Here is a 23538-nt window from a genome sequence, read left to right as displayed (position 1 = left end):
AAATCATCACGTGATTAAACATTGGAGTGACTACAAAAATTTGATATTACACACTCTATTTATTTTTCTTTAAAATGATGCATGATTAAATTAAATGTGCATTCTCCTTATATCACTTCAAGTATAAAGTTTTTATTTTTACTTGTATATTGTACTTTCATTCTATTAGTGCACCACTAAGTAGAATTGCTTAGCGCAATGGTTTTTCCTCACGCAGGTTCTGGTGATAAGGCTCAGTAGATCTTGAGACAGGGAGTTGTAAGCTGATCTGTAGAAGTGTTATTGTCACCTCTACTCATCTTTTGGTAGGGCTCACTGGCCCACAATTATGCATGACTATATGTTTATAATTAAACACAAGTTGTAAATTAAATTGAGTTGTATAAAATTATGTACATCATGTAAATAATGCAATGAAGAAATTCATGAATGGAAATGGTTATGTGAATGATTATGAATTGAGATTTGTGATATTGAATATTTATTGAATTGTGATATTCAAATAGGTCAAATTTTTAATAGGTCAAACATTAATAATATGGGAAAACTATGACACCCCTTACTCATCTACAGTGTAGCCGAGCAAGATATAACACACAGTGTAGCAGAACACCCTATTTTAATTCAATCATTTTTATTCTTCCTAATTTATTTTTTTTCATAGTTATGGAGTACAATTTGTGAAATATAATTCATTTAAGTCATTTATTGAAATCATAAATTTATTTGAGGTTCCGCAAATTTTATAGAAAATCCGGCAGAGTACCAGCTAAATATGGAGAAAACAGTTCTTCGGAACCTGTGAAAAATACTTCCAATATTTTCAATCAATCCCAAACTCTATTTCATCAACAAAATGTCAATATTTTTTTCAACAACATTTCCATTTCTCAATCATTCATCTCATATGATAATCATGTAAAATTCATAAATAAATATTCACTTTTTCATTCATAAACACAATTTCCACTATTTAAATTAATACCAAAATACATTACATAAGTTTTAATTACATTTGAGAACATAAAAGTTAATCACAAAATACCCAAAATGAAACCTAGTATCCTACCAATACACTGACGTCGGTAAGGTGACACGGACACTATGCAGAGCTGCAGAAGGTCTCACCCAATCTGTGGTCTACTAGGCTCTCTGTCGGTCTCTCTAGAACCTACGCGTGGCAAAAGCAACGCGCTAAGTAATAATGCTTAGTGGTGCCAATAATAAAATAAAAAGAAATAACAGAAAATAAATATGCAATGAATGTATTGATGTCTCATTGCAAATAAGTTTTCGATGAGTATTTGTAGTCTTACTTATTTTATACTTGTTATATTCATTATTTCATTAAATTTATCCACTTTTATTTGTTGTTGCCCAAGTAACCTATACTGGATGACTAGACTGGATAAATAGGTAAACTGGCACTGGGTATCAAGTACCTCAGGCCGTTACACCATCGGTCACATATGTGTCTCCCAGTGTGCAACAGAACAACTAATAAGCTGTAATAACATTAGGCACAAGGCCAAGTCTCAACACAATGTCAGAATGGCTAAAAGCCATGAAATCATAGAATGGCATAATGCCATGTGTAGTACTACTAACTGAACCCAATTGACATACCAAACTATCCAAACCAATCTTGCTAGGTATACTAGGGCATGTTACACTTTTAAATTGTATAATTCTTAAAATTTAAGTTTAGGTATTACTATTCATTTCATTAGTCAACTACAATGTTGACTTTTGCATAGACAATAGGTACATTGGTTCTAATAGTCCCAACAAACCACATTTTGCATTGTAAAATTGTTGGTATTGGTTGCCAATACCATTTCTAAGCTTAGTGTTAGTTATTCAAAATTTTCAGATTTCAAGCCTCATATTTACTATTCCATTGGTCATTTATACAGTAGGATTTTGGCAAAATGGTCTTCACGAAAGTTGTTTCTTATTTTGTCTAGTTACATTTCTTTTTTTGAATCACTCCATTTGGAGTTTTGTAGCTTAAGTTATGACCTAAAAACCATAATTGGCCGGATTGGACAGCATCCAAAATTCTAGGCAAAACTGGTTCTATCAGATTTGGTAACCTAAGTTTGGTTGGCAATATGACTAGGTTATGATCAGAATTTGGATTTGTGTTCTTCATGAAAGTTGTAGGTCTATGTCTCAGCTTTCTGCTGGTAAAATTTAAGGTCAATTGGACCTTTCTACACTAAGTTATGACCAAATGAATAAACACTGTTTATTTGGTCATTTTGCCAGGCAGAATGCAAGTCACCCGGATTAGGGCAATTTTTAAGCTAACTTGGTTTGGTTTTCTGGGCAGGGTTTCTTCACCAAAGTGGTGCCATTATGTGTCTAGTTTCATATCCAATTGGCCTTGCACCAATTGAACCTCTACAACTCCATTTATAACTGCCCAAACCTGTTAAACTCATGCTCAGTCCTGCAGGTCAGCCAAGGCAGCTCACCCATACACAAATGCCAAGCCTCAACTCACTTTATTTCCTCATTATACACATTCAAATGGTCACCAATTGACCATTACAAGGTTAATGAACCATCACATGAGCAAACCCTAATGTTGTTAAGTGTCCATATTTTTCCATGTTCATACATGCCTAATCATTGCATTTCACCTATACAACTAAGTTCAATCAAGCATTTAGCACTAAGGGCTGCTCATCAACACTTTACTATCAAGCAAAATCATCAAACCCTAGCTAACCCTAGCTGCCAAAATTTATATGGTGCACACACATACTTGTTTGTTTTATTTTCTTATACTTCCTACACAATTCATGCCATTGACATGAATTAAAACAAAAGGAACAAGAATTGGACACTAACCTTTTTTTAGCAGAATTATCCCAAGTTTAAACTTCACTTTCTTGGCTTTTCTTGGAAGCCAATCACCTTGCCAAGTTGTATAGACAAATTTTGTTGAAGTGGACTTAGGGTTTCAAGTGAGATTTGGTGAGATAGAAAGCTTATATAAGCTTTAATAATGGTTTTGGGTGGGAGAAGAGGAAATGGCTGGTTTGGGTGAAGGAGATGAATCTAATTTCTTTTGATTATTTTTGTCTCAATTATCCCTTTTTAATGGGTTAGCTTAATTGTGATTGGTAGAGAAAGGGTTAATGACATCATGTGATGTCAAAATTGTTATTTAATCTCATTTTCTTTCCTTTTCTTCTCTACTCATTTTTTATTTAATTTTTAGCAATATTTATTCACATTTTATGTCATAATAATTATTTACTTAACTGGACAAGTCGGCCAAAAATCACCTCTGAAGGCAAAATGACCAAAATGCCCTCCGTTTGGCTTAACAGACTAAAATTGTCTGTACCGATTAAAATTTTTTTTTTCTAAGCATTTTCTTGGCATTCTAATGCCATAAAAACCTCAATGACCCTTCTCTGGAGTCCCAAAAATTATTTTATGAATTTTCCCCCTGGCCTAGGGCTCTTAGTTGCGAGAACTGCAACTTCCTACAGGTTACCCATCACTTGGGCACCGTCTCATTTAACTTGGTTGTATTTTATTTCTAAAATTATTCCTAAATTCTTGTTATTAATATTTGAGTTAATTATGATTTCTCACTTTAGTTAAATATTTTTCCAGATATTCTAGCTGTCCGGACCAACACCGATCACCAGAACGGTAGAATGCATGGAATTGCTACAGTGAGGGTGTTACAACTCTTCCCCTCTAATTTAAATTTCGTCCTCGAAATTTACCTGATGCAAACATTTGAGGGAACTGTTGCCTCATTGTCTCTTCACTTTCCCAAGTTGCCTTCTCAATGTTGCGGTGCCTCCAAAGCACTTTCACCAGTGGAATCTACTTATTCCTCAACTCTTTCACTTCCCGAGCCAGGATCCGTATGGGTTCTTCTTCATATGTCAAATCCGGTTGCACTTCAATTTCTTCCATGGAGATGACATGTGAAGGATCTAAGCGGTATCTTCTTAGTATAGATACGTGGAACACATTGTGGATCTTGTCCAGCTCTGGTGGTAAAGCTAGCCTGTAGGCCACTGGACCCAAATGTTCAATGACTTCATATGGGCCAATGAACCTATGGCTTAACTTACCTTTTCTTCCAAACCTCAGTACCTTATTCCACGGTGACACCTTGAGAAACACTTTGTCACCAACCGTATATTCTATTTCTTTTCTCTTTAGGTCGGCATAAGAGTTTTGTCTGTCTGAGGCAACCTTCAGATTAGCTTTGATTAGCTTTACATTCTCCTCAGTCTGTTTCACCAGGTCTAGCCCTACCAATTTATCTTCGCCTAATTCAGTCCAACACACTGGAGTTCTACATTTCCTCCCATACAGTGCTTCATACGGGCCATTTGGATGCTAGCTTGGTAGCTATTGTTGTATGCAAATTCTGCCAGTGGGAGGTATCTGTCCCAACTTCCCTCAAACTCAATGACACAACTCCTCAGCATATCCTCAAGGACCTGACATATATTTCATGTTATTTTCATCATTTTAGTTCAATATTTGTATTAGTTCAATTGGTTTTAATTGTTTACCTAAATTACTCTTTCTGATCGCCCATCCGTCTGAGGATGGAAAGCTGTGCTGAAGTGGAGTTGTGTACCCAAGGATTCATGCAACTTCTTCCAAAATCTCGATGTAAACCTTGGGTCTCGATCAGATATAATGGAAAGTGGAATTTCATGCAGTCTAACTATCTCACTGATATACAATTCTGCTAACTTCTCCAGTGAGTAGTCAGTCCTAACTGGTAGAAAGTGTGTTGACTTCGTCAATCTATCTACTATCACCCATACTGCATCATGCTTCTTTTGGGTGAGATGTAGACCACTTACAAAATCCATGGTGACCCGATCCCATTTCCATTCAGGTATGCGTATAGGCTGTAGCAAACCTGATGGAACTTGATGTTCTGCCTTGACTTGCTGACATGTCAAGCATTTAGTTACATAGTCAGCTATGTCCTTCTTCATACCAGGCCACCAATAATGAAGCTTCATATCATGATACATTTTTGTACTTCCTGGGTACATAGCATAAACACTGGTATGTGCCTCTTTCAGAATATTGGCTTTCAATTCCCCATCATCTGGTACACATACTCTTCATTTGTAGTATAGACACCCATCTGCTTTCACCTCATAGTCAGTTACTTTCCCTTTTGAGACTTTACTCACAGTAGTCATTAACTTTTCATCTACCTTCTGCCCATCTAAAATCTGCTGTAACAGGTTTGGCCTCACTTGCAACTCAGCCAAAATAGCTCCATCTCGAGCCAAAGATAGACGGGCATTCAATGATCTCAAAGCTATGATGGATTTTCGGCTCAAAGCATCAGCAACAACATTTGTCTTCCTAGGATGATAGTCAATCACACAGTCATAGTCCTTCAAGAACTCAATCCATCGCCTCTGTCTAAGGTTGAGCTCCTTCTGGGTTGGCAAGTATTTTAGACTTTTGTGGTCTGTGTAAATGTAGCATTTTTCACCATACAAGTAATGCCTCCATATCCTCAGTGCAAAGATAATTGCTACAAGTTCTAGATCATGGGTAGGGTAATTCTGTTCATGTGGCCTTAGCTGCCTGGAAGCATAGGCGACCACCTTCCCCTCTTGCATCAATACACACCCTAACCCATTATGAGATGCATCACTGTAGATCACAAAGTCCCTTCCCGACATTGGCTGTGTTAACACTGGTGCCTCTGTCAACATAGCCTTCAACTTCTCAAAACTGTCTGACACTGGTCATTCCAGTCAAATTTGACATTCTTATGTAACAACTTGGTCATTAGAGAAACTATTAAAGAAAATTCCTTCACAAATCTTCTGTAATACCCAGCTAGCCCCAAGAAACTTCTGACCTTAGTTGTATTTCTAGGAGGCTTCCATTCCATCACTGCTTCTATTTTTTTGGGATCCCCCCTAATCCCATCAGCTGATACTATGTATCCAAGGAATGCAATTTCATTCATCTAGAAGTTACACTTGGACAACTTAGCATACAACTTCTTTTCTCTCAAGGTTTGCAGAACAATCCTCAAATGCTCATCATGTTCTTCCCTGGTCTCGGAATATACCAAAATATCATCAATAAAGACCACTATGAACCGATCTAGGTATGGATGGAAGATACGGTTCATAAGATCCATGAATGCTGCTGGTGCATTTGTTAGGCCAAAGGGCATCACCAGGAACTCATAATGCCCATACCGGGTCCTGGATGCAGTCTTTGGCACATCTGCATCCTTCACCCTCAACTGATGATACCTTGATCTGAGATCAATTTTGAAAAATACTCCTGCTCCCTTCAACTGGTCAAACAGATCATCAATTCTAGGCAATGGATATTTGTTCTTCACAGTCACTTTATTTAACTGCCGGTAATCAATGCATAACCTCAAAGTCCCATCTTTCTTCTTTACAAACAGCACTGGAGCTCCCCATGGTGACACACTAGGGTGTATGAACCCCTTATCCAGCAACTCCTGTAACTGGGTTTTCAGTTCCTTCAATTCTGTGGGTGCCATCTTATAAGGAGCAATAGATATTGATGCTGTACCCAGCAGTATCTCAATAGCAAATTCAACTTCCCTTTCTGGTGGCAAACCAGGCAATTCTTTAGGGAATACATCTGGGAAGTCTCTTACTGTGGGTATGTCACATAGATCTGGCTTAGCCTGCCTATTATCCACCACATGTGCTAGGTAGGCTTCACAGCGTTTTCTCATCAGTTTTCTTATAACTGTGGCTGAGATGACATTGGACAAGAAATCTGTCCTTTCCCCCACAACTATGATCTCATTTCCCTCAGGAGTTTTCAAAGAAATCCTCTTCAGTTTACAATTAACCATTGCTTAATGACATGACAACCAGTCCATTCCCAAAATCATGTCAAACTCATGGAAAGGCAACTCAATTAGGTCTGCCAAGAATTTATACCCCTGAATCCTTAACGGGCAACTCTTGTACACTTTGTTCACCACTACACTGTGGCCCAATGGATTAGTGACTAGAATTTCTTGGTCACTCTCCCCTACTAGTATCCCCCTTTCTATGGGTAAGTTGATGCAGATGTATGAATGAGTGGATCCTGGATCCACCAATGCATGCACAGATGTATTGTAGAGGGAGAACGTACCCCTAATGATGTCTGGGGCATCTTGCTCCTCCTGAGCTCTTATGGCATAGGCTCTGGCAGGTGCTCTGCCCTCAGGCCTCTCTGCTGGCTCAGATGCGGGCCTCTGTGATTGTCCCATTGCCTCAGATTTTCCAGATTTCCTACCCCTTTGTGGTTCGAGGCAGTGCATGCGCTTGTGTTGGAGCAGTATGCGATTCTGTGTGGGCCAGTTCCTCAACTGATTTCTGTTGACCCACACCTTAAGCAGGCACCCGTCACTCTCTAACACTCCCCCTTATGCCACTTCAGGCAATGTAGACATGCAGAAGATACTAGAGCTGGTCACCTGAACCCCGTCCCTAGAGAGCTGCCCACTGATGGTGTGGACTGACCTCTCCTAGGGGTGAACTGTGGCCTGGGCCTCTGGGACTGACCCTGACCTTGTGGTTGACCTGAACTCTGTGCAGGTGGACCTTTGAACTTCTTTCCTGGTGTAGGAGATGAGTTAGACTAACCCGGGCCCCTCTTCTGCTGTCTCTCCTTTCTGGTCTGCTCACTTATTCTTACTTTTTTAACTTTTATAGCAGCTTCCACTAACTTGGTGAAGTCTGTGATTCCTAAGGCAATGATTATGATTTTTATATTATCATTTAATCCCTCTTCAAATCCTTTACACCTCTCAGCTTCATTAGAGACTATCTCCCTTCCGTAACGACTCAATCTGACAAATTCCTTTTCATACTCTGCCACTGTCAGCTCTCTTTGCCTCAGGTTAATGAATTCTCTTCTTCTCTCTTCTAGGTATACACTACCCACATACTTCTTCTTAAATTCTGAGAGGAAGAAATCCCAAGTTATTATTTCTAGCTGCACTTCACTAGACACTGTATCCCACCATTGGTAAGCATCATCTTGCAATAGAGATACAACAACTTCTAGATTTTGCTCTAGAGTGCAATGGAGTTGCTTTAAAACCCTTCCTGTTCTGTTTAACCAGTTTTCGACTGCAAAAGAATCATCTTCTCTCTTGCCAAAGAAATCCACTGCCCCAAATTTTCTCAATCTTTCCAGATGTGATTTCTGCTATGGAGGTGGTGTTGGTGGTGGCATTACCCCATCCATTTGTTTGAAAAACTCAGCCATTTGCTGGAACATGGCCTATAGAGGCTGAGCAGGCTCTACTAGAGCTAGTGGAGCAGGTTCTCCCCTACCCCCAATCTTAGCTACTGCAGGTGGAGCATGACTCTCCACCTCCTCCTCAACTACCCTCTGAGATGTGGGGTCCATATCCTAATTAAAATAACAAAGACAAAGAGATCTGTATTAGTGTCACCTCAACTCTTACAAATGCAATGCATGGTATGGACTCTATTTAGACTTAGAAACACCTAAACTGTGCTCTGATACCATTAAATGTGACACCCCTTACCCGTCTATAGTGTAGCCAAGCAAGATATGCCACACAGTATACCGGAACACCCTATTTTAATTCAATCATTTTTATTCTTCCTAATTTATTTTTTTTCATAGTTATGGAGTACAATTTGCGAAATATAATTCATTTCATTATTTATTGAAATCATAAATTTATTTGAGGTTCCGCAAATTTTATAGAAAATTTGACAGAGTACCGGCTAAAAATGGAGAAAACAGTTCTTTGAAACCTATGATAAACACTTCCAATATTTTCAATCAATCCCAACTCCATTTCATCAACAAAATCTCAATATTTTTTTCAACAATATTTCCATTTCTCAATCATTCATCTCATATGATAATCATGTAAAAGTCATAAATAAATATTCACTTTTTCATTCATAAACACAATTTTCACTATTTACATTAATACCAAAATACATTACATAAGTTTCCATTACATATGAGAATATAAAAGTTAATTACAAAATACCCAAAATGAAACCTAGTGTCCTACCAATGCACTGACATCGGTGAGGTGACACGGATACTATGCAGAGCTGTAGAAGGTCTCACCCAATCTGTGGTCTACTGAGCTCTTAGTCGGTCTCTCTAGAACCTACGTATGGCAAAAGCAACACGCTAAGTAATAATGCTTAGTGGTGCCAATATTAAAATAAAAAGAAATAATAGAAAATAAATATGCAGTGAATGTATTGATTTCTCATTGCAAACATGTAACACCCCTATGTTCGGTAGTGCGTTCTACTGTTCCAGTGACCAATGTTGTCCGGACAGCTAGGATGCCTAGAACTACACTTAGATATGAGAGAGGAGACATAAAATAATGAAATACAAGAAAAGAAAATACAAGAAAAACAAAGGAAAAATAATAGCAAATAAATGTAACCAAGTTAAACGAGCCGAGAACCCTAGCGATAGGTGATCGCACCGGGAAGTCGCGGCGTGGACCGTTGACTAGCACTGGACCGTGGGGAACCCTGGAAAATATTTTTAAGACTTAAATAGACACCTATTAAAGTATAAATACCATTAGAAATATCAAAGAAAAATTAATTAATTAATACAAAGAAAAGTAAGAAATCGAAAAACGGACAAAACCTGGTGTTACCAAAAAATCGAGAATGCAACCCGAAAAGGGGCATTGTGGTCATTTGACACCCCGAGTTGTCTTTTCACCTAAATGTCCATTAAAAATAAATGATATTACACTTGGAAAATGTCATGAAAAATTAAATTAGTGGTACCTAATGTAAATAGCAAAAACGGGAAGCTTAATGTGGGAAAATGAAATCTTATATTAAACTAATATTTAATTTAAGCTTAGTGCTCCACTCACCCATCAAAGTGGACCACTAACTCATCATCATGGGCAGAATACACATCTTCATCTTCAACCTTAGAACCAGCAGAAATTTGCTGCCAAAAAACTCCATTGACACATGGTTTGAAGCTCCATGCATGTGAGATTCAAGCTCCTTTCTTGGCACTTTCCTTCATTAAAGATCGTCCATATACCTTGGGCAGTAGATAGGCAACAAGAAGACCAAGTTTTAGAGAGGTTTTGAAGAGTTTCCAAAGTGGTAAGTTTGTGTTTTTGGTTATTGCTTCATTAAAGTTTGTGAGGAGGTTTTGGGTACTTGAATTGTGGAAAGAATTTTGGAGTTTGATGTTCTAAGGGAGATGTTTATTTTTGAAAGTCATGGAAACTCCTTGAGGACAGTTTATTCTTGCTTGTAAATGGTAGATTAAAGGGTTGATTAAATGTTTATGTGTGTAGGAATTAATTTGGGTGATGTATACTTAGTATATGTGAATGTGTACTTGAATTTGGAAGCTTGGAAATTAATGGACTGTAATGTATGAATCAGCAGACTGGTTTGGTGAACCATAAAGATGTTATTTCATGTTTGGTTTATGGAATATTAATGTTGAATTGTGATAGTTGTTATGGCAGCTTGGGTATATGTATGATGCTGTGAGGTTGGACATGTGAATGAGCTAGGTTAGGTGATTGAATTGTTGTAATTTGAGCTTGAAAAATTCTGTACTAAATGGTGCATGTTGAGTGTGATTATAAGCTGCCAAAATGACCAACAATATGTTGTGAAATGTATTTAGGTTAGGGTACAAACCAGAATTGGCATGAATGTATAGTTTGGTAAGTGTTGAAAGTATCCTTTGATGAGTAATGAACAAATGCAATAGGGCAGTTTATGTTATGGGCCTAGAACCTTAAGTGTGTGGCTCCGATTGGTATGAGACTAATTGGAAGTGAAACTAGGCACAAAATGTGCCAACTTTCATGAAGGAAGCTTACCAAAATTCTGCCTGTAAGGTAACTTGAAAAGTGACTAAATCCGGATTAGTGCATTTAAGGCCTGAAAATTGACCATTTGGGCAGCAGTTAGTATTTTAGCCATAACTCACTCAAAACAAGTCCAATTGATCTGAAATTTTGATCATGAATAGTTAAGACCTATATCTACAAGTCTTATGAAGACACCAAAGCCCAGAAATGACCATAAGCAAGTCAAACAGATTGCACAAGTTCGGGTCCAAAAACTGGCCGAACCTAAAATGACCTAAAATGACTTAAAGTGATCAATTTCGGTACATTCTGACCAGCAATGGTAAAATGACCATAACTTGGTCTAGTAAACTCAGAATGACCTGAAATTTTTCCCCGCATGCAATAAGACATAGATCTACAAGTTTGTAGTTTTGACCGGAACCCGAAAGCCAAGGGAACTAGGTCATCCGGCTAGGTCAAATTAGTATACCGAGATTTGACAAATTGCAATAAAACGTAATATACATGGAAATGAATTTGGTAACATGTACCAATACTAAAAGGCTACAAATGTGATATATTGGTAACATTAAAACCTAATTCACCTAGACTGCATCAAGGGTTGACATCTTAGGTTGACTAAGGAAATAATAGAATTCGATAAATTAATTATTGAACCTTATTCTTAGAGACAGTTTAAATGAGTACTGAAACACTTCAAAATTGTGTTTCTCAGTTAGCAAAGACTCAGGGAAGGGGAAGGAAACACTGAGTCAGAGCCAAGAGACAGTTATCAGAGGTTTGTGCATAGCTAGTTTTTAACTGATTTTATTTTGAATATTTCATATGATTAAATGGCTTATTTTTCTTATGTATTATGTTTAACAAGTATTGGATTTAATTCAATGATTATTGAAATTGTTATAGTATGTATGAATTTAGCTTTGTGAAATGGTATTTCCACAAGTATTAAGCATTGTTATGGATTGAATAAATTATGTTTTGGAAAATTGTGATAGAACATGTTTTGAATTGTGATGGTAATTTTCATGGAAAAATGCAAATTTATGATTTGAATTGTGATGAGCATAAAAATTATTGGATATTGGAATTGAATTTGAATCGAATTATATTGTAATTTATGCTCACTAAAAGGATTGTGATATTGTTTTATATCTCACTATAGATGCTTGACTAGGTTATTACCCGTCTCTCTCATTTGTTGAGAAGATAATGGAGTTAGTTGTGTTTTGATTACCATGGTACGTGCACAGGCTTAGATTTTCCTCTGATTTGAGGTTAGATCTAAGTTTTTTTATCGTTATGGCCCTTGCGGAAGATTCATTATTGTGGTGTGTACTGTGCACGATGATTCGACCTCCCCGACCATAGGGAGTTAGAATCACTTCGAACATGGCCCTTTCGGATTAGTCTTGCATAGTTAGTGAGATAAAGAATGATTTTTGAGATCTGACATGATTTTGAGATCTGACATGGTTTTTGAGATACAACATGGTTTTTGAGATACAAAATGTTTTTGAATAGTAAAGAATTGTGATTTCAGTTATGATTTGTGTATAATTGATTTTGTTGGAACTACCTTAAATGGTTAGTCATGATTTGATAAATTAAATTTTGTGATCAAAGTCATTTCATACAAATGATTTACATTATTGGCAATGAATATTTTGAGTTTTGGAATTTGATGAGTATTCAGATTTCCAAATTATTTGCTGTAAATTTTGTCAATGTATATTGTACTATGTTTTAAATTATAGTTGTGCACCACTGAGTTCACCACTCAATAGCTTTGTATGCTGTCGCAGGTAAGAAGAGCATAGAGCAATGAGTAAGTTTCTTTGAAGACACATTCAGATCAGCTCCAAGTATATCATAGATATACCCATGTACATAAGTTTTGATGTATGCATGTAATAATATGTATGTAAATTATTTGAGCAGTTGTATAAAAACTCTTGTAAAATATTTTGGTATGTAATTAAATGTAAATTATTGTAAATGTAAATTTGGGATTTCATTTATCTGAATAGTTTTGTAATATTAATTTTGAGTCTTATAATCAATGAAATATTTCTTTTATGAGGAGATTGATTTGATTATTGAGATTTGAATTATGGGTTCAAATGAAGTTATTGAAGTTGTATTTAAGAAAATATATTGGGAGTGTGTTCTTTGCAAGTTTTGAAGAACTGTTTTCTCAAAATACAACCGGCACTTTGCCGAAATTTTGGAAAAAATTTTATAACACCAGATTTTAATCGATGATTTAAATTTCATGAAAATTGTTTTAAAATCCCTTATAGTATATTTAATGGATTATCAGTAGGTGAAGTACGGTAATTCATTAGGTGTACTACGGGATCATGTTACATCTTACAGAGGAGTAGGGTGTGACAAAACAAATTTTCGATGAGTATTTGTAGTCTTACTTATTTTGTACTTGTTATATTCATTATTTCATTAAATTTATCCACTTTCATTTTTGGTTGCCCAAGTAACCTATACTGGACGACTGGACTGGATAAACGGGTAAACTGGCACTAGGTATCAAGTACCTCACGCCGTCACACCATTGGTCACATATGTATCTCCTGGTGTGCAACAGAACAGCTAATAAGCTATAATAACATTAGGCACAAGGCCAAGTCTCTGAAGGAATGGAAGCATGAAAAACACAAGTTTATACCATTGAATTCAAAAATTTTCACCTAGGGTCACATGCATCATGCAAGATTTATTTTTATCTATTTGATTTCAATGATAAACAACATATTAAAACTTTTTTAATATGTTTTTGGATCTGTATTTGCCATTTAAGATTTTAAAATTAATCAGATTAATTTTAGCACCCTAGATTAGATCAAGAACAAATATACTAACCTCTTGATGCACTGCAGTGTATTTGTGCCTTTCGGATGCATCTTTAGGACACCAGATGTTGTCCCTCTAGCTTGTCCACACCAAGTTCACCTATGTCAGCCCTTGAACAGCTTCTAAAGCTTTTTCTATTAATTAGAAAATCAAGTTTTGCCTTTTAAGAGATTAAAGATGTAAACAGGATACTAGAAACGATTTCTAGTATTTTTAATTCAAGAGATTATTTGCTAATCTCTTGGAATAGATCGGAGAAGAAGATGAAGAGAAGGAGAACCTCTTGGGTGGCGGCACCAAAGAGAATAGCTGCTGGTTGTGTTGTTTTCTTTTCATAACAACACTTATATAGCTAGGTTAACACATTAAACCCTTGCCACATGTCACCCTCTGATTGGTTCTAGGTTTAATTGACCCAATCACATTGTGCCAAGTGTCAAACTTATATTTAATCTTAATTTTAATCATCTTACATGATTAAAAACATTTGGCAAGCTTATGTGTAGTGCCATTTGTCACCATCTCATGGTGCCACATGTCACCATGTGAAATGATCAAAATGCCCTTGTGTCTTAATTTTGAGTTTTCAACCCAAAATAATTATTTCTCTTCTTTTAATCAATTTATATCAAATATAAATCAATTAATTAATCTTTATTAACTAATTTCTCATTAATTAAATTCATATTTAAACACATTAAATATAAATTTAACTTATACTATACATCCAATAATCTAGATTTGGTTTCAAGCCATGCTAGGGACTTTGCAATCTAATTGCAAACTAAACCTATTTAATTAATCAATTAAACTCTTTAATTAATTAATTAAATCATATTTAATTAGGTGATAACTTGTGTATGTGTTGTTAGTAGTATGCCCTAGAGCATATCATTTAGTATGTATCTTGTACATATTTTTATTAATAAAAGGCATTTCCACTTTTCCGTTTACATAAGATATTTATGTGTAATAGAAAAGTTCCATTGATATTTTGTTAGAAATTCTATTATTAAGTTGTTAAGAATATGAGTGACAGTATTTCTAGTACAAAGTATCATTAATAGGTTCACAATCGAGGATACTTCATAATAAGGACATGACTTATCCAGAGAGATTGTATTCATGTTTGTTCCCAAGTTATTTATATGAGATATAAACAAGATAGAATGGTGAGTCTCATGCCATATGACAAATATGATAGGCACTTATACATGATAAGTAGGCCGAACCAGTGACACTTATGACAAGCACATGGATTTTACTCTTGTCAATGTTTTGTCATAAATCATATCAGTGTATATAATCTTTAGACCTAAGATAGCACAGTTATCTTGTATATAGGTAGTTTGAGTTTGATACTGCTTTCATACTTGCACTGTGTATGGGTATATGGGCATGTGTTGGCTCCTACTAGTTACATATGGAGGTAGGTGTTGATCAAGATGGAATCTGTTCCTCTAAGTAAATAGAGATAAAATCCTATGTTCATTTAATTGTTCTTGATGTTTCATGTTCCTGGCCAGGACAAATAGATTTAATCAGAAAAGAGTTTCTGATGAGAAAATCTTTTTAATCAAGAACTGGAATTAAAAGAGAACATAATATTCATAGCAAATGGAGTTTGACATAAACCATGACTCCAGCTTGAGTTGGGATTTTGTAACAGAGAGATTCTAGTGCATGGTAACATATGATTATAGGTTCATTTAAGGTAAACATTATTACTAATTGGGTGACCATAGCATGCTATGCTAGGTATTAACCATGGTCTATGAGGTGCATAAAATGATTTAGAGAAATCATTTATGGTAAGAAAGAGTTCTAATGATATTAAGAGTTGATATCATATCTCATTGCCAATTAGTGATGAGCCTAGTAAGTCACACACATACACAAGTTATCACTTGATTAAATATGATTTAATTAATTAATTAAAGAGTTTAATTGATTAATTAAATAGATTTGGTTTACAGTTAGATTGCAAAGTCCCTAGCATGACTTGAAACCAAATCTAGATTATTGGATGTATAGTATAAGTTAAATTTATATTTAAAGTGTTTAAATATGAATTTAATTAATGAGAAATTAATTAATAGAGATTAATTAATTAATTTATATTTGATATAAATTAATTAGAAGAAGAGAAATAATTATTTTGTGCTAAGAACTCAAAATTAAGACACAGGGGCATTTTGGTCATTTCATAGTGTGACACATGGCACCATGAGATGGTGACACATGGTGTCACACCTTACTCCTCTGTAAGGCATAACATGATCCCGTAGAATACCTAATGAACTATCGAACTTCACCTACCGATAATTCATTAAGTACACTACAAGGGATTTTAAAACCATTTTCTTACATTTTGAAAGTGGTGAGCATTTTGGTAGGAATTAAAATCATTTATTCAAAGCTTAAAAACTAGTAAAAATTTTTGTCCATTTTTATTTTTTTGCAAATTTTATAAAAATTTCGGCAGAGTGCCGTTTGTATTTTGAGATAACAGTTCTTCAAATACCTGAGAAAAACACTTCCAATAAATTTTCCACAACTCCCAACCTCCAAATAATCTCAAGTCAACACAATTCAAGTCATTCCACAATTCAACCAAAAATTTATCAACTTAAAATATTTCATAACTTCATTCACAGTGCATATAGTACAAAATTCACAAATACAAATCTTAATTTACAAAAAGAAGATCCAAAAATAATATTATTACAATTTATTATACAACTGCTCAACTTTACATTGATACATAAAACGTTACAATATTTACATCAAAATAACTACAAGAGTATAAAACAATACATGTACAAAAAGATCAGTGTAGTCCTCAATTTCAATAGCAACTCACTCTGCTGCTTTCTCCTTGCTCTTATCTGCGACAGCAAAATAAGCTATCGCTGAGTGTAAAAATACTCAGTGGTGCACAATAAAAATTTAAAATATAATACATAAATCATTAATTGACAAAACAAAATTTAAATGTTGCACAATTATATTTCACCAATTATCAAAACTCATTATAGCAAAATTTTTGGGTCAAATAATTTAATAAACACAGTATTGCCAATTCATACACAAATTAAGCCATGACAAAATTTTCGATCAATGCCGCGTTGTACACCATGAAAAAGCAATCTACAACCCCACTAATCGAAATCAATGAGGAAGGTGGCTAGCTAGCTAATGAGTACTCATCCGATCTACAACCTCAACTGGTAAACCAGAGAGGGAGGAAAATAATCGATCTCAACCCCATAAATGGGGGAATAATATGGTACTGTCATGCTAAGTGTGAATCCGAAATCAATTTAAAACAATTTATTCAAATATTGCATACAAAAATCAAATCAATTTCCAAAGTTACATTTTCATTCACAAAGTGGCAACACAAAAGTTCTTAAACTCATAATGCATACTAAATCCATTTTTCAATGATAAAATGCTTAAATAGGGTTTATTGTGCACAAACCTGACGTGAGTCGCCTCTAGGCCTTGACTCAGTCTTTTAGACTTTTCGAGCCTTTTTCAGCTGAAACACACAGTTTCACAGTGTTTCAGTACCATAACTTAGCATAAATCCAAATTCAAATTCACTTTTATCTAGCTTATATATGCTAAACTTAACGTTCTTTAAAATTTGTGTTTCGGGGTTACTATTCACTACACTATTCAAGTCAATTTGTTGACTTTCTAAGGCTTACTAGGTATGGGAATTCCAACTTCACCCACATACCACATTTTGGTCACTAAATTTGTTGGTTTTGGTCATTTTCTCAAAACTTAGGTCTTTTAGGCAAAATTGCAAATTTTTAGTTTTGGTGTCTTAGGTTGTATTGTTCCATTGGTCATCTTGCTATTAGAATTTGGCAAAATTTTCTTTGTAGAAAATGTTTCCTATTGTCTTAACTTTATTCTCCTTGTTGAATCACTCCAATTGGAGTTTTGTAGCTCAAGTTATAGCCATTTGAATCATGGCTGCCGGATTGGACTTAACCCAGATTTCTGGGCAAATTTTGGTTTTGGCAGTTTTAGGTCACCAATTTTGGGTAGCTAAATGACTTGGTTAAGGGTATAATTTGGGTTTGTGTTCTTCATAAAAGTTTTAGGTCTATATCTCATCTATCCACTGGTAAAATTTCAGGTCATTTAGACCTTCCTAGCCTAAGTTATGGCCAAATGAACAAACACTGTTTATTTGGTCATTTTTGTACAAGTCATACTGCAAAAATCCGGATTTGGTCAATTTGTTCACTAGGCTATGGTCACTTTTTGGGCATGATTCCTAAATGAAAAATGTTCCATTTTGTGTCTATTTTCATTCCCAATTGGTCTCATACTAATTGGACTTGTAAATTTTTAGTTTTGGTCCCTCAAAGGGATCTTGATCCTACTGCCTGCAGCATGGCCATTTTCAATCCGAATTCACTTTCACTTCCAACACATCTCAATTGGTAACAAATGACCATTTCTCACCTCAAACAAGGTCAAACACACCATTTGACTATTTTTCCAATTTTTGGCTCCCAAAACCCTAGGTCCAAACCCTAATTCATATTTTTGTTACATTTACTTGATTCAAAGCATACCAACATCATTCATCAACTCAATTAAGCTTCCTAACATATTTAATTCAATCAAAACACATGCATTTCCATCACAAACCCTAGCTACTAGAATTTCCATCTAGTCCTCCAACAATTAATTTCTTTTCAATTTAAGCATATTTCCAAGTTCTTCATGCTATAAATACTTAAATTAAACTAAAAACTTAAAGTGAACTCACTAACCTTGAATTGCAGAATTTTTTTTCCTCTTCAACTCCTTCCTTTCTTCTTTCTTTCTTGGTCAAACTTCTTTTCAAGACTAAAAGACCAAGTTTAATTAAGGGATTTGCAATTTTTATGGCTAAGGTTTGGTTTCTTCAAGCTCAAAATGACCTTTAATGGTGATTTGGTGAGGAAGAGTTGAGAGGGAGAGTGGTTCACATTTTTTGTTAAGAAGATGAAGTCTTTTTTTTTTCTTTTCTTTTTCTTTTATGAATTTAGTCTTATGGAAGACCATAAATCAAATTAAATAAATTTTTAATTATAGTATTTATGGCATCATGCGTGATGTCATGCATGATGTTATCTCTTTTCACTTTTTCAATTTTCTTTTTATTTTTCTATTTATTTTTTTCCATTAGTTCTTTAATTTAATTCTCGATTCCGAAATTTTCTTTTCTTCGATTTTATTTGACAGTTAGGTCAGCTCTCGGGGTCAATTGACCAAATTATCCCTCGCCGGTTTAACTCGGTTTGCAAATAATTCAATATTTCTTCCGACTCCCTGACATAATTATTTGACAGGCTTAACAATTCTTTTTTGTGATTTTCTCTTTTCCACTATGTTTGTAATAGTCCTAAGGACCGTAGCGTCACATTTTACAGTTCGAAATTTGAGTTTAAATCGACTTCGTAATCCTTCCCGAGAAGGTCACCCATCGTTGTGACTCTCAGCTCGTTTAACTTCTTATGTTCTATTTTTCTTATTTATACTTAACTAATTAGCAATTACTAATTATTTGTGTTCAGGGCTTATCTAGTTGTCTTAAGTATGGTTCTAATCCCCTTAATTGTCTGGACCAACACCGATCACTGGAATAGTGAAATATACCAGGCTATGTAAATAGAGGCGTTACACATGGCATTACACATAAGCTTGCCAAATGTCTTTTAATCATGTAAGATAATTAAAACTAAGATTAAATATAGGTTTGACACTTGGCACAATGTGATTGGGTCACTTAAACCTAGAGCTAATCACAGGGTGACATGTGGCAAGGGTTTAATATGTTAACCTAGCTATATAAGTGTTGTTATGAGAAAAAATAAAACACAAGCAGTAGGTTCTCTCTTTGTGCTGCCACATTGAAGCCTCCCATTCTCTCTTCATCTTTTTCTCTCATCAATCCAAGAGATTAGCAAACAATCTCTTGAATTAAGAACATCAGAAATTGTTTCTAGTGTCCTATTTACATCTCTAATCTTTTAAAAGGCAGAACTTGATTTTCTAATTAATAGAAAAAGCTTTAGAAGCTGTTCAAGGGCTGTCATAGGTGTTCTTGGTGTGGACAAACTAAAGGGACAACATTTGGCGTCCTGAAGATGAATCTCAAAGGCGCAAATACACTGTAGTACATCAAGAGGTTAGTGTGTTTGTTCTTCATTTAATCTAGGGTTCTAAAATTAATCTGATTAATTTTTAAAATCTTAAATGGCAAATACAGATCCAAAATCTTAAATGGCTCTAGTGCTAGTGGGAGATTATTAGTAGTATGTCCTAGAGCATATCATTTAGTATGTATCTTGTACATATTTTTATTAATAAAAGCCATTTCCACTTTTCCGTTTACATAAGATATTTATGTGTAATAGAAAAGATCCATTGATATTTTGTTAGAAATTCTATTCTTAAGTTGTTAAGAATATGAGTGAAAGTATTTCTAGTACAAAATATCATAAATAGGTTCACAATCGAGGATACTTCATAATAAGGACATGACTTATCCAGAGAGATTGTATTCATGTTTGTTCCCAAGTTATTTATATGAGATATAAATAAGATGGAATGGTGAGTCCCATGCCATATGACAAATATGATAGGCACTTATACATGATAAGTAAGCCGAACCAGTGACACTTATGATAAGCACATGGAGTTTACTCTTGTCAATATTTTGTCATAAATCGTATCAGTGCATATAATCTTTAGACCTGAGATAGCACAGTTATCTTGTATATAGGTAGTTTGAGTTTGATACTACTTTCATACTTATACTGTGTATGGGTATATGGGCATGTGTTGGCTCTTACTAGTTATATATGGAGGTAGGTGTTGATCAAGATGGAATCTGTTCCTCTAAGTAAATAGAGATAAAATCCTATGTTCATTTAATTATTCTTGATGTTTCAAGTTCCTGGCCAGAACAGATAGATTTAATCAGAAAAGAGTTTCTGATGAGAAAATCTTTTTAATCAAGAACTGGAATTAGAAGAGAACATAATATTCATAGCAAATAGAGTTTGACATAAACCATGACTCCAGCTTGAGTTGGGATTTTGTAACAGAGAAATTCTAGTGCATAGTAACATATGATTATAGGTTCATTTAAGGTAAACCTTATTGCTAATTGGGTGACCATGGCATGCTATGCTAGGTGTTAACCATGGTCTATGAGGTGCATAAAATGATTTAGAGAAATCATTTATGGTAAGAAAGAGTTCTGATGATATTAAGAGTTGATATCATATCTCATTGCCAATTAGTGATGAGCCTAGTAAGTCACACACATACACAAGTTATCACCTAATTAAATATTTTTTAATTAATTAATTAAAGAGTTTAATTGATTAATTAAATACGTTTGGTTTGCAATTAGATTGCAAAGTCCCTAGCATGACTTGAAACTAAATCTAGATTATTGGATGTATAGTATAAGTTAAATTTATATTTAAAGTATTTAAATATGAATTTAATTAATGAGAAATTAATTAATAGAGATTAATTAATTAATTTATATTTGATATAAATTAATTAGAAGAAGAAAAATAATTATTTTGGGTTAAGAACACAAAATTAAGACACAGGGGCATTTTGGTCATTTCACAGTGTGACACGTGGTACCATGAGATGGTGACACATGGCATTACACATAAGCTTGCCAAATGTCTTTTAATCATGTAAGATGATTAAAATTAAGATTAAATATAAGTTTGATACTTGGCACAATGTGATTGGGTCACTTAAACCTAGAGCTAATCAAAGGGTGACATGTGGCAAGGGTTTAATGTGTTAGCCTAGCTATATAAGTGTTGTTATGAGAAAAAATAAAACACAAGTAGCAGCCTCTCTCTGTAACACCCCTAAGTTCGGTAGTGCGTTCTACTGTTCCGGTGACCAGTATTGTCCGGACAGCTAGGATGCCTAGAACTATACTTCAATATGAGTGAGGAGACATAAAATAATGAAATACAAGAAAAGGAAATACAAGAAAAGAATATACAAGAAAAACAAAGGAAAAATAATAGTAAAGAAATGCAATCAAGTTAAGCGAGCCGAGAACCCTAGCGATGGGTGACCGCACCGGGAAGTCACGGCGTGGACAGTTGACTAGCCCTGGACCGCGGGGAACCCTAAAAAATATTTTTAGGACTTAAAGAGACATCAATTGAAGTATAAATATCATTAGAAATATCAAAGAAAAATTAATTAATTAGTACAAAGAAAAGTGAGAAATCGAAAAACGGACAAAACCCGGTGTTACCGAAAAATCGGGAATACAACCCGAACAGGGGAATTGTGGTCATTTGATACCCCGAGTTGTCTTTTGACCTAAATGTCCATTAAAAATAAATAATATTATACTTAGAAAATATAATGAAAAATTAAATTAGTGGTACCTAATATAAATAGCAAAAATGGGGAGTTAAATGTGGGAAAATGAAATTTATGAATTAACTAATATTAAAGGCCCTTAGTGCTTCACTCACCCACCAAAGTGGACCACTTATTCATCAATTTGGACCAGCAGATTGTCATCTTCCTCACTTCTCAAAATTTCAGCCGTGAACCTCCATTGAAGATACTCCATGGCCAAAGCTTAACCAAGCCATGCAACCATGATTTAGCCACATTTTTCACTAGCTTCCTTCACAAAAACTGTTCTACACCACTTGGGCAGTAGATAGGCAGCAAGAAGACCAAGTTTTGGTGAGGTTTTGAAGAATTTCCAAAGTTGTAAGTTTGTGTTTTTTATTATTGTTTAATTAAAGTTTGTAAGGATGTTATGGGTGTTTGATTTATGGAGAAATTTTTTAGGTTTGATGTGGAATGGGGATGTGTACTTTTGGCAGCCATGGAAACACTTTGAAGGCATTTTATTTTTGCTTGTAAATGGTGAACTAAATGATTGATTAAATGTATATTGTATAGGAAATTGTTTGGGTGATGTATATTTAGTATATGTAAATGTGAATTGAAATTTGAAGCTTGGAAATTAATGGAATGTAAAGGTACCATTGCGGTAGTTTGTTAACTCTTGAGGAATGCTGGAATTCATGCTTGGTTTATGGAATAATGATGTTGAATTGTGATAGTGGTTATGGCAGTTTGAGTGTATATATGATGGTGTGAAGTTGGACATGAAAAAAAGTGTTATGGTTAGGTGATTAAATTGTTGTAAATTGAGTTGAAAAATTCTACACTTTATGGTGTATGTTGAATGTAATTGTAAGCAACCAAAATGACCTATAATGTGTTGTGAATTATGTTTAGGTCATGATACAACCAGAATTGACTTGAATATTGAGTTTGGTAAGTGTTAGGAGTGATCCTTGATGTGTATGAAAGAAATGCAATAAGGCAGTTTGTGTTTTAGGCCTATAACTTTAAGTGTGTGGCTCCAATTGGTATGAGACCAATTGGAGGTGAAACTAGGCACAAAATGTGCCAACTTTCATGAAGGAAGCTTGCCAAAATTCTGCTTGCAAGGTAGCTTGAAAAATGACCAAATCCGGATTAAGTGCAAATAAGGCTTGAAAATTGACCATTTGGGCAGCAATTAGTATTTAGGCCATAACTCACTCAAAACATGTCCAATTGACCTGAAATTTTGACCATGAATAGTTAAGACCCACATCTACAAGTCTTATGAAGACACCAAAGCCCAGGAATGGCCATAATCAAGTCAAACAGCTTACACAAGTTCGGGTCCAAAA

This window comes from Hevea brasiliensis, chromosome 1 (assembly GCF_030052815.1).
Source record: "Hevea brasiliensis isolate MT/VB/25A 57/8 chromosome 1, ASM3005281v1, whole genome shotgun sequence".
NCBI lineage: Eukaryota > Viridiplantae > Streptophyta > Magnoliopsida > Malpighiales > Euphorbiaceae > Hevea > Hevea brasiliensis.
Note: the sequence above shows the minus strand (reverse complement) of the source record.